At 39.3% G+C, this 13,906-nt stretch overlaps 1 protein-coding gene across 1 annotated transcript in view; it reads left to right on the top strand.

Annotated features, from left to right (window-relative positions):
• The window catches only part of CUNH14orf39 (chromosome unknown C14orf39 homolog), a 131,368-nt gene that overhangs the window by 17,637 nt on the left and 99,825 nt on the right, over window positions 1-13,906 (top strand). The window lies entirely within an intron of this gene.

Raw genomic sequence — 13,906 nt, forward strand, 5'->3', positions numbered from 1 at the left:
TCATAAAAATATGACTTAATGAGCACCTACTGAATATCAGATATGATGCCAGATGCCTTACATATATTATCTCTAAACCTCAGAACAACCATGCAGGGTAGGGATTATTGTCCCATTTTTCAGATGAGAAAACTGAGCCTTGGAGAAGCTAAGTGACTTTCCCTAGGTCACACAGCCTATAAATGTCAGAACTAGGACTCTCAACTACCTCTTCTACTATACCACACAATCCCTAGAAGTTGTAGGCACAGAATTTTTTAAATTGTAGTGAGATATATTTAACATAAAATTTGCCATTTAAATCATTTTACATATAGAGTTCAGTGGCATTAAGTACATTCTTATTGCTGTGCAATCATCACCACTGTCCATCTCAAGAATTTTTTCTTTAAAAAAAAGTTTTTTGGTGTGCCTGGATGGTGCAGTTGGTTAAGCATCTGACTCTTGGTTTCGGCTCAGGTTGTGATTTCAGGGTCGTGAGATGGAGCCTCACGTTGGGCTCAGTGCTCAGTGTGGAGTCTGCTTTAGATTCTCTCTCTCTCTCCCTCCCTCTGCTCCTCGCACTGATGCTCTCGCTCTAAAATAAATAAATAAATCTTAAAAAAAAAAGTTTTTCTTTATCCCAAACTGAAATTCTGTACCCTTTAAACACTAACTCCCTATTTCTTCCTCACCTCAGTCCCTGGTAATCTGTATTATACTTTCTGTCTCCACAAACTTGACTACTCTGCATGTTTCATATAAATGAAATCATATAATATTTATACCTTTGTGTATGGCTTATTTCACTTAGTATGTTTTCAAGATTCATCCATGTTGTACTATGTGTCAGAATTTTATCCCTTTCTTAATATTCCATTATAAGTATATACCATGCTTTATCAATTTCATCCATCAATGGACATTTGGACTCTTTCCACCTTTTGGCTACTGTATAATGGTGCTATGAACATTGGTGTTCAAATATCTATTTGAGATCCTGCTTTCAATTCTTTTGGGCATATAGTGAGAAGTGGAATTTCTGGATCATATGGTAATTCTATGCTTAATTTCTGTTAAGAGCCACCATACTGTCTTGAAGCCTTAGAATTTTACATTAGGACACTTGATTTAAAAAAATCCTTCATGTGGAATGCTGAAGTGAAACTCAACTACTGACCGAACCAATAGGACCAGGTATATCTCCTTGATTTATGGGCTCTACTTCAGGCACGGAGTTTAGGGAGCTTGAGTCATTTGACAAGAAAGCGATTGTTCTTCCCTTACTGTGGGCCCTTGCCAACAAGTGGCCATCCATGTCTGGCTCTTGCCCTGGGTATTCCATCTAAAAAGGAAATTCTTTTGAAAGTATGTGCTTGGGGGGGGGGTTGTCTTTCTTAGTAAAATTAAACCCAAACATCTCTCTTTCTGGACTCTGAAGGGAGCAAGGCCTAATCTCTAATCATTATATTGTGCAAATTACAGACACACAGATCTACCTTGCAACTGCAGATAATGAATAATCCCATTTATGAACCTGTGGTCATGTTTTCATATCATAATAATGCTAAATGATGCAGCTGATGCTAGGCTTTTTTTTTTTAAAGATTTTATTTATTTATTTTTCAGAGAGAGAGAGAGCAGAAGCAGGGGGAGTGGCAGACAGAGAGAGAAGCAGGTTCCCCGCTGAGCAAGAAGCCCAATGCGGGACTCGATCTCAGGACCCTAGGATCATGACCCAAGCTGAAGGCAGATACTTAAGTGACTGAGCCATCCAGGTGTCCCAGATGCTAGGCTTCTTTACCTGTGGGGCCGGACCAACTAAGAACTACTGGGGAAAAAAAAATAGAAACCGTATTTGGCAGGGTGGGTGTTGGTCAACTAATGATTACTTAATAGTAGATTTCACTGTGCCTCTAATGCCTTCTGCATTAATGGATATTAATGTCATCCTATGAATTTGCTTTGGCAATAATCATTGTGTGCCCATGTTAAATTCAGCAAATATTCATTTCATGTCTGCTTTGACCTACTATTAGGAGTAGAGGAACAAAAAACTAAAGGGCACACCAATGATTAGCCATATACTCCACCACAGACTTTCTTCCCCATTTATACAACTATAGTGCTGGAAGGGGATCACAGAATTTATCCAGTCCAATCTCTCCCTTTCTCAACTCCACTTCCTCAATGTATTATAGATGAGAAAACTGAGGCCCTCAAAGATGGAGTTGTTATGAACACAGAGATTTGGGTTTGAATCCCTATATGTGAGTGCATATCTTTTGGGTAACTTACTTAAGCTTTCTTCATTGCAATTTATTTATCTGTAAAGATGAGCTTCAGACACTCCCTTAGTTCTGAAATATTCTCTCCCCTTCGCTTGTATGATACTATACCTTTTGGATTTTCTTTCTTTTTTCTGGTTAGTCATTTTTTCTTTTTCATAGTCCCTCTTCCTCTGCTTATCTCATAAATACTGGAATTCTTGGAACTCTGCCTTGGGCCCTCTTCTCTTATTGCTCTGTACTCTTTTCTTGAGCAATCTCATCCATCCCCATCTATAGGCTGGTGACCCCTAAATATGTATCCTCTGCCCTGAATTTTCTTCTGAGCTCCAAACCAGTATACCCATTTGTCTGCCTGATATCCCTTCAGGGATTCCACAGGCACTTTAAACTCCACAAGACCAAAACTGAGCTGAGGATCTTCCCCCATGCCTGCTCCTTCTCTAGTATTTGCAGTCATAAGTTTTCCAAGTCAGAAACTAATAGATCTTTTCTATCCAACAAATTTTCAAGTCCTGTTGCTCTTAGCCTTCTGACTATATCTGGTATCCATCTTCATCTCTATCCCGACCACCATCCTTATTCAGATTCTCATCATTTCTTACCTAGACAACTACTACTGTCTCCTAAATGATCTTCTGCTTCAAATAACACTCTTCTCCAATTCATTTTCCACACTCCACTCAGAGTGATCGCTCCAACATATCTGATCTATCATTTAAACACATCTTAGAGGAACACCTCTACTTTAATGTAGAACTTTAATGTTAAACTTCTAAACCTGTGTAGCAGGGTAGAACATTTATTATCCTAACAACTGGAACTGGAAATTTTCCTTAGTAGGGAGAAAGTGGTCTTTGTTAAGAAAAATACTTTGAGGGGCGCCTAGGTGGCTCAGTCGTTAAGCGTCTGCCTTCAGCTCAGGTCAAGATCCCAGAGTCCTGGTATCGAGCCCCACATCGGGCTCCCTGCTTGGTGGGAAGCCTGCTTCTCCCTCTCCCACTCCCCCTGCTTGTGTTTCCTCTCTCGCTGTCTCTCTCTCTGTCAAATAAATAAATAAAATCTTAAAAAAAAATACTTTGAGACTACTGGGGATGGGTTGAGAGAAGATCTAATAAATGACATGACATGACAGAAGTCAAGGTAACAAAGTAATTGTCAGTCAAAATAAATAGAAATATGAATTAGTGAAAGTTCTGATGATGACGTGGCTGAAGACTTTGGGGGAATCAGAATTGTAGTATTTACTTTAACTTTTACAGTACAATGTTATAACCCTCTCATAACCTCTGTAAAATCTGCTTATACAAATTATCTGGGTGTGTCAGTGATTGTGTGTATGCGTGTGTGTGTGTGTGTGTGTGTGTGTATAAAGGAAAGGAAAGGGCTGGTCCCATGTCTTGGTCAACATTGTGTAGGAATAGGACCAGTACTCACTCATGGCAGTGATAATCTTTTAGCTGAATTAAGCAGAAATTCATAGTTAGTAACATAAACCTACTAGAAATTTGATCAAATCCTGGAGAAGGCTTCGGATTTTCTAAAATCCTGTGGAATGGGCTTTTAGATCTGGCTTAGCTAGATCTTTGTTTAGCTGACAGTGAGTTACACTAGATTCCATTATCTTCATTATCTCTCCACTGCCTTTTTCCCCTCTGGATTTGTCTCTTATTCTTACTCCTGGACTTTATATTCTAGGTGTACTTAAGTGTTTCCATTTATTCAAACTTGATATAAATAATCTCTAATCTCCTTGTCTTTGCAAATGGAGCACTGCTCTTCTCATTTTTAACTGGGTTAATTCTGTTTTTCCTTCAGACTGCAGAGAATTGTTAGGACAGTGAAACTATTCTGAATCATTCTGTAATGGTGGATGTATGTAGTAATTTATTTGTCAAAACTCATAAAATATGACATGATGTAAAGCATGGACTTTAGTTACTAACAATATATCAATTTAGGTTTATCAATTGTAACAAATATACCACACTGATGTAAGATGTTAATGATAGAGGAAATTCAAAATGGGGTGGCAATAAGGGCAGAGGGAGATATATGGGGATTCTTGTACCTTCTGTTCAAATTTTCTGCAAACTTAAAATGGCTCTAAGAAATAAAATCTATTAATTTTCTTTTTTTTAAAGGTTATTTATTTGAGGGGCACCTGAGTGCGTCAGTTGGTTTAAGCTATTGCCTTCGGCTCAGGACATGATCCCAGGGTCTTGGGATCGAGCCCCAGTTATGGCTCCCTGCTCAGCGGGGAGCCTGCTTCTCCCTCTCCCTCTCCCACTCTTGTTCTCTCTCTCAAATAAATAAATAAATAAATAATAAAAGATTATTTACTTGAGAGAGAGAGAGTGTGTGTATGTGCCCCTGGTGGGGCTGGGGGGGGGGGGGAGAGGCAGAGGGAGAGGGAGAGACAGTCTTAAGCAGAGTCCATGCTCAGCATGGAGCCCCACTCTGGGCTTGAACTCACGACCCTGAGATCATGACCTGACCTGATGCTTAACTGACTGTGCCACCCAGGCGCCACTATTAATTTTCGTAAATAGCTAAAAAAACAAAACAAAACAGAACCCACAAAAAAAGCACATGCACGATCCAGCACAGGAAAATGGAGAAGCCAATATACTTGGGAGCTTTTATTTTAAGCTCTCTCCACTTTAAGGTCCTGAGATTGATGGTGATGACCTGGAAGATACTACGGGGCACGTGGTGCCAAAGGTTCTCTGCACCCTTGCCCACTCTGGGAAATCAGAAAACAACTTTGTATCCAAAAATTCAGGGGGAAGTATTTCATTTTTTTTTAATGATTTTTTATTATATTATGTTAGTCACCATACAGTACATCCCCGGTTCCCGATGTAAGGCTCGATGATTCATTAGTTGTGTATAACACCCAGTGCACCATGCAATACGTGCCCTCCTTACTACCCATCACCATTCTATCCCATTCCCCCACCCCCCTCCCCTCTGAGGCCCTCAGTTTGTTTCTCATAGTCCATAGTCTCTCATGTAGGGGGAAGTATTTCAAACCAAAAGCTGCCGGTGTCTGGGGCACTCATTTAGAGGGGAGGGCCAAGTAGGTGGCGGAAGTCAGGTGGTTGAGAATACGTGGGCTTGAACCTGCATCCACTGAAGTATATGAAGTGAGACAGTCCCTAAGATTTTAACTGTAGTCTGTGATAAGGAGAGGATGAGATGAGAAGAGATTGTCAAATCCCCGAAGGCCATACTGCCACTTCCCAGTGATTGATATTCATATTTAGAGCTGGAGGACTCTGCAAGGGTCTGTAGTAACTAAAATCCACTCTTCTCCTAGAATTTTTTCTCATTCAGAAATACTTTTAAAATATACTTGGATTTAATAATTGATTTTGTAAATTTGCACAAATATATTATCCCTCATGCACCTAGAAAAAAAATTGAACTATTTTTAATGCTTTATTAATAACAGATTAACTCTTCAACTCTCAAAAAAAAAAAAACAAAACCAACGGCTCTCCTGTGAATAAAAGATACACATCAAACATGTTTGAATGATTACCTATTGGGAGAGAGGGGAATGGGAGTGGGGGATGGGAATAAAAGGTCTAAGTAAATAAAACCAGAGATTACTTGGCCTCTTGCACAGGCCAATGATAATGATGTGTCCTGAACAGAGGATGATTCCCTTAACCTTCTACAATAGTTTTAAAAAGTTATCAGTAATTCTTACTTGGGAAGGAGAGTGGCAAGTCAGATTTTCTCAGGTATGTTTGGGTGGATCAAAGGCTGAAGAGGAAAGAATTAGTTGGGCTTTCCAACTATAAACTTGATGAAAGTGGTTTGATGTAGTGGAAAGAATGCCAGATTGGAAGTCAGAAGTGAGTTCTGCTCAGGCTACTTCAACAGCACAGGCAAGAGATGAAACGCTGGTATGATACTGCGTTGGGTGCAAGAGACGCTTTGGAGGTAGAATTGTTAAAATAGGAGGTATTTTTGGTTGTGAAGGATGAAGAAGAGGAAGAAATCAAGAATGACTATACAATTTCTGCTTTGGACTAGAAAGGTAGGGAACACAGGCAGAGAGGGAGGTTTGCGAGCTGGGTAAGTTGAATTCACTTGGTTGTACTGAAGCTGAGGCGGGTAGAGGTCAGGAAAATCCAACTTGCAGAAGCTGCTGACCGGGGGTAGTGTGACTGACCAAGGGCCCCAGGTCTTGGGGTGCTCTGACATTCTTTATGTGGTCAATCAGGCCCAGGCCACACCTCCCATGGGTTGCTTCCAGCAGTGACTGGGCATGGCAGGAATACTGAACACTTAGATTTATAGTCTTCCTCCTTTAATCAGCAAAGTTGGTTTAGGACTCTCCATCAGCCTTGCCGAAATTCCTTAGAATTGCACAGCAATCTATGGCTCTTCCCTCAACCTCCCTTCCTTCCTTCTCCCCTCAGAAAGGGATAGATAGTCTGCCGCCTTCCCTGTCTCACTGGCTTCTTCTCTATTTTCCCTCATTAATATTTTCCCCAATTCATCCCTTGCTCCTCTAATCCTGTTTTGTCATCTGCTTTTCCGACAACCCATACTACCATGAAGCGTTATTGGGACATCCACTTGAGGACATCTAGCTGACAGACACAAATGTAGGTTGAGGGCTTTAGAAAGGTTATATCAATTAGAGTGCAAGTAATAGAAAAACCAGCCCGAATTGGCTTAAATGATAAGACAAGTCCATCAGCATGGTAGTTTCTGGGCATGGTGTGGTCAGGGCTCTGGCTCCATTTCTCCAAGAACTCTTTTGGTTCTTTCCAACTGTGGGTAAACTTTGTCCTCAGGTGGTTGTATCAATTAAAAGTCTGCTCTTTTTACAGCCTCAGCTCAAATATCTCATTCTCTGTGGAGGCTTACTCACTCAACAAAGTTAGGAGCCATTTCTCTTTCAAACTTGGATGTCTTAGTTCAAGTTGCTATGACAAAAATACTATAGGCTGGGTGGTTTAAACAACAAACATTTATTTTTCACTAATCTACTCTCTCTTGTCTCTTATTATAATGGCACCAATCCCATTCATGAGCTCTCTGCCATGGTGATCTAATTAATGCCCCAAAGCTCCAAATATCACCATACCTCCAAATACCATCACATTGGGGAATAAGATTTCAACATATGAATTTTAGGGGAAACAAATATATAGTCCAACACTTGAATCTATTTGGCATTGTTTTATTCTGCTTATCAAGGCTGTTTACATAGCTGCTTCCTCTAGACCAGAAGGGAAAGTAAAGACCATACTATATTAACTTTTATCCCTATTAATACTCTGCATACAGTTGGTATTTAGTGAGTATTTATCCAATTAAATTTACTGTCATTTCTTTACATAGAGAAATAGAAATAGACTCTGTGCTTAAACTTATTTAAGATTTTAAAGTAATTTAGAAAATAGACAAAATTTGAGGTTCACATATGGCATTTAGTCTCATTAGATAGTACAATACTACACCTATGTTGATAAACTTCAGGAAGATATAATGAGGATTTGGTTAGATGGGTTAAATATAAGACTTGAAATGTGGGAATGACGTATACAGCTAATAAATTTGGGAATGATGCATATAGCTAATGAGTTCCAAGCTATGGTTTCGAACATAGAAACAGAATTTAGGAGTCCATCAGGATTGTTTCCTGAAGATTTTGACTAAATATGTTGGCTCAGCAAAAAGCCAGACTAAGAAAAATAAAAAGAAATGAAATCATAAATACAGAGGAGAAAAATGGTAATACACTCTCACACACAAAATTAGAAATAAAACAGAAAATGTAGTTCCACCTGTGTGTAAACTCCAGTCTGTTTGAATCTTGAATGGTGAATCTCAAATAAAGTAGAAAAGATTGTAAAGGCTGTAAGACAATTAAGAGAATAAAATAACTGTTGAGGGAAGACAGACTGACAATAAAGATATTTTCTTTTTATAGATTTTATTAATTTATTTGAGAGAGGGAGAGAGAGATAAAGCACAGAGGGAGAGGGAGAGTGAGAAGCCAGCTCCCTGCTAAGCAGAGAGCCCAATGTGGAGCTCAATCCCAGGACCCTGAGACCATGACCTGAGCCGAAGGCAGACACTTAACCCACTGAGCCACCCAGGTGCCTGACAATAAAGATCTTGTGTAGAAATATAATCTGAGAGAAAATATATTCAAACAAAAGTCAATTTTTAAGATGAAAGTGGGGAATTTCTAGAAAACTCAAAAATTCAAAAATTTAGCATACTTCAGTATTTGACAAAGCAATTTTATTATTATTATTATTTTTTAAAGATTTTATTTATTTGACAGAGATAGAGACAGCCAGTGAGAGAGGGAACACAAGCAGGGGGAGTGGGAGAGGAAGAAGCAGGCTTCCAGCAGAGGAGCCCGATGTGGGGCTCGATCCCAGAACCCTGGGATTACACCCTGAGCTGAAGGCAGAGGCTTAACGACTGAGCCACCCAGGAGCCCCTATTACTTTTATTTTTAAGATTTATTTATTTGAGAGATCAAGTGGGGCAGGGGCAGAGGGAAAAGGAGAGAATCTCAGGCAGACTCCCCCCTAAGCCCATCCAGGTGCCCTTGACAAGGCAATTTTAAAACAAATAAGAAGAACGGGGGACCTGGGTGGCTCTGTTGGTTGAGCATCTGACACTTAATTTTGGCTTAGGCTATGATATTGGGGTCCTGAGATCGAGCCCCAAGTTGGCCCCAAGCTCTGTACAGAGTCTGCTTAGGATTCTCTCTCTCTCCCTCTGCCCCTCCTCCTGCCCCTCCTCTCTTTCTAGCTCTCTCTAAAATAAGTAAATAAAATCTTAAAAAAAAAAAAGTAGGAAGAAACAACTTTTTCCAACAGGCAGTTATTAAACTCAATATTCAAAGAAGGGATATGGACTAAGAGCTGTATTAAATTCAGGGCTATTCAATTCATACCAAGTTTAAAACTTGGCTGGTTTAGCAATACAGAGAAGTGTTTTGAAGTTGATGTTAGCGGGAACCATTATGCCCTTCTGCCAAATACCTTTAATGCCATGAACGGCCCTGTTGATTAAGATGAGAATTTTTCAGTGACTGGTAGCTACATGCTCCTCTTGGGGGACTGTGAATCGATGCAAAATTATGAGTCCTCTGGCTTTCAGTTTTATATGTGTCTAAGGAACTATTTACATGTAACCTACTGCTACAGACTGAATTGTGTCCCTACCTTCAAATTCATATGTTAAAACCTAACCCCCACTGTGACTGTATTTGGAGACGGGCCCATTAAGGAGATAATTAAGGTTAAATGAGGTCATAAGAGTAGGACCCTAATCCAACAGGACTAGTGTCCTTGTAAGAAGAAGAAGAGACACGAGACTATCAGGTGAGGACACATGAAGAAGGCACTGTCTGCAAGCTGAGGAGAGAGGCTTCACCAGAAACCAAGCCTGTTGGCAGCTTGCGCTTAGACTTCTAGTTTCCAAAAATGTGAGAAAATAATTTCCTGGTTTTTAAGCCACCCAGTCTGTGGTAGTTTGTTATGGCAGTCTGAGCAGGCTAACATACCCACTAATGAATCACTAAAATTAAATGAAATAATAAAATTTGGAGTCCATAAACAAAAAATTGTGTATTACCAAGGAGTTGGGTGTATATATATATATATATATATATATATATATATATATATATACACACACACACACGTATATAAATATATATAGTGAACATATATTGACTGCTTAGGATGTGCTAGGCACTGTGTACTTTACATATAAATACTTCTTTAATCTTTACAATTACTTAAGTTTGGTGCTGTTATTAACTGCATTTTACAGATGATGAAACTGAGACTCCCCAAAATTAGTATTTTGCGTAACGTCACAGAACTCAAAACTGGGTTTCCAGCTGACACCAAACTATGCTTCTAATCACTGGATATAGTATAAAACAGCACTGTTCAATAGAAATATGATGTGAACCATGTATGTAATTTAAATTTTTCTAGGAGGCATATTTTTTATTTCAAGTTTTTATTTAAGTTCCAGTAAGTTAACATACAGTGTAATATTAGTTTCAGGTGTACAATATAGTGATTCAGCACTTCCATGCATCACCCAGTGCTCCTCATCACAAGTGCACTCCTTAATCCCCATCACGTTTCACCCATCCTCCCATCCACCTACATTCTAGTACCCATCAATTTATTCTCTATAGTTAATAGTGTGTTTCTTGGTTTGCCTCTCTCTTTTTTTCCCCTTTGTTAATTTGTTTTGTTTCTTACATTCCACATATAAGTGAAATCATACGGTGTCTTTCTCTGACTGACTTATTTCACTTAGTATGATACTCTCTAGCTCCATCCATGTTGTTGTAACTGGCAAGATTTCATTCATTTTTAGGGTTGAGTAAGAGTCCATCGTGTGTGTGTGTGTGTGTGTGTGTGTGTGTGTGTACACATCTTCTTTATCCAGCTGTCTACCGATGGACACTTGGGCTACTTCCTTATCTTGGCTATTGCAGATAATGCTGCTATAAACATCAGGGTGCATGTATCCCTTTGAATGCGTATATTTGTATTCTTTGGGTAAACACACAGTAGTGTGATGGTTGGATCATGGGGTAGTAGTTTTATTTTTAACTTTTTGGGGAACTTCCGTACTGTCTTCCAGTGTGGCTGTACCAGTTTGCATTCCCTCCAACAGTACAAGAGGGTTTCCTTTCTCCACATCCTCACCAACACCGTTTGTGTCTTGTGTTGTTGATTTTAGCTATTCTGACAGGTGTGAGGTAATACCTCATTGTAGTTTTGTATTTCCTTGACGATGAGTGATGTTGAGCATCTTTTCATGTGTCTGTTGGCCATCCGGATGTCTTCTTTGAGGAAATGTCTATTCATGTCTTCTGCCCACTTTTAATTGGATTATTTGTTTTTTGGACATTGAGTTTTATAAGTTCTTTATATATTCTTGCATACTAACTTTTTATCAGATATGTCACTTGCAAATTTTTTCTAGGATCCACATGTATCTACCTTCCTTTCTTCCCGCCCTCCTTCCTTCCTTCCCTCCTTCTTTCCTTCTCTTTTTCTTTCTTTATGATTTTATTTATTTATTTGACAGAGAGAGAGCACAAGCAGGGCAAGCAGTAGACAGAGGCAGAGGGAGAGGGAGAAGCAGGCTCCCCATTGAGCAGAGAGCCTGATGTGGAGCTTGATCCTAGCACCCTGGGATCATGACCTGAGCCGAAGGCAGACGCTTGACTGACTGACCCACCCAGGTGTTCAAAACTCATACTTTTTATATGCATACATAGTTGGTATTCTTCCAATTTTTCAGAAGGATGTTTTATTGTTACAGTACATCACTAGTGTTGTCTTGAGTTACTGTGGTTTTAAAGTGCTCTTATTGGTGTGTTAATGAAGATATTTATAGAATTGCTATTATTTTTTTCTTGTTATGTGTGGTTGACATTTTGTTATTATCAAGTCCTTTCTTCCCTAGAAAGTGAGAATATGTAGACTAAGAGGACTTCCTGGCCTTTTCTCCACCTAAATAGGTTATATAGTTAGAAAAACAGAAAAAGAGGGGCGCCTGGGTGGCACAGTGGTTGGGCGTCTGCCTTCGGCTCAGGGAGTGATCCTGGCGTTGTGGGATCGAGCCCTACATCAGGCTCCTCTGCTGTGAGCCTGCTTCTTCCTCTCCCACTCCCCCTGCTTGTGTTCCCTCTCTCTCTGGCTGTCTCTATCTCTGTTGAATAAATGAATAAGATCTTTAAAAAAAAAAAAGAAAAAAAGAAAAACAGAAAAAGAAAAACCACAGGGGTAGACGAATCATTGGCCTTACCTAGACTAACACTGTGTATGGGTTTGTTTGGGTTTTTTTTGTAACAAGTAAGATACAATTGTAAAACATAGTTAAGGGAGCTTCTGTGACCATGAAATAGAGATGCTAGCCAGTTTGCATAAGTCCGTTATGTTGAATGCAGAACTGTTGGCACTCTTATGACCTTACTGTATGGGTGTGGTTTGAAAATGTTTCTGAGGTGTTTTTCTTTTTTCCCCTCTCACATTAGCCTAACTCCAGTGTTACAGAGAAGTGGTTATTTTTAAACCAAGTAAGAAAGAACTTTATCATGTTATCATGGCTACATCACTTCAAGACAGAAAAAAAATGATTTCAGATAATCTCCTTCTGTTTCACTATATACACGTTTATTGTCTCTAGATCCCAAGGATAAGTGGATAAATGTGATAGTTCACATTTGCCCTGTAACTGGTGAGAACTGGTTTTCTAAGGCAAATGTTTCTATTCCTTTGCTTTAGCTTTACCAAATGAACTGAGCTGAAGCAATCTTTTAAAATGGCTATGATGCACTCAGTGTTTTCGAAAGCAGAGCATTGTAACCATTTAGATCCTTCATCATTATTATAATGTGTCCAGTGGCTCTTCTTGTAGAATTAATGCATGGAGCTTCCATTAAGTGTTCTCTAAATCCACTCAGAGATAGGCCAATCTATTGTCCTCTCAACTAAGTATTCATATATAAGATTTGAAAAATATTCAGAAACATTGCCAATCAGAGAGGAAAAAAAAAAAACCCACACACGTCAGCTTATATAAGAAAGAGGTGCTCTTTAGAGGGTTCTTAGGAGTTTCAGGGGGGTTCCCAAGGGACGGTGGAATAAACAGACTATCAGGAAAAACAGCTAGGAGTCTGGAGTTCTAATAGCAGTCCTCCAAAACCCACAAATGGTTGTCAGTTTAAAAAATCTAGGGGACAAAAAGATTAAGAAAAATAAGCTGATTATACTAATAAAAAAGAATATTATAGCAATTAACTGTAAATTAGTCAAGAAGCATGGGCCCAAGTGAAAGCAGCCCAATGCAAACCAGTTTAAGTGAAAAAAAGACTTAATCTTTTCACATAAAAGTGGGGAACATCTGAAGAACATCTGACTTTGGGCATACCTGGATCCGAGGTCTCAAATGATGGTTTCAGGATTCTCCTTTTTATCTGTCTCTCTTTTCTGCTTAGTTTTGTTCTTTTTTATTTTATAGGGCATTTCTCCCTATGACAGAAATATGGCCTCTGGCAATGCAGATGTCATTGCTGGTGTCTTTGCTCTACACTTTCGGCTCCAAAGGGAGAGAGAAAACTATCAGCCTCCAATTTGGAAAATTTCATGAATATTGATCACTCTGTTGGATTACTTGTCAAACTGGCCACTCAGGCCAGTCACTATTTCCAGGGGGCTACAGTCCTGTGGTCAGGTTGTCCTGGCTCACAGGCCTGTCCCTTGGTGAGGTGATGGGGAATCGAGGTAAGATACAGATTAGTAGCTCCATCAGATCCACACAGAATGGGGGAGAGGTGGTGCCTCAAATTGGAATAGGGCAAAGATGAAAATAGTTACATGTTTTCCAAAGCTATTGAAGAAAACATAAATAGTTAAGGTTCTAATATTTCTAAAAAGTGCTTTTCAAATTTGGAGATTTTGTTAAAGTAGTTTCCAATTCAGTAGGTATGGGGTGGGGTCTGAGATTCTTTATTTCTAAGCAAGCTTCAGGGACCACCCTTGAGTAGCAGTACTCTAGAAGCCATCTGTAAATTAGGTATAATTTTATGGCATCTGGTCAGCAGAAAACCA

Source organism: Ursus arctos, unplaced genomic scaffold, assembly GCF_023065955.2.
Source record: "Ursus arctos isolate Adak ecotype North America unplaced genomic scaffold, UrsArc2.0 scaffold_25, whole genome shotgun sequence".
Lineage (NCBI taxonomy): Eukaryota > Metazoa > Chordata > Mammalia > Carnivora > Ursidae > Ursus > Ursus arctos.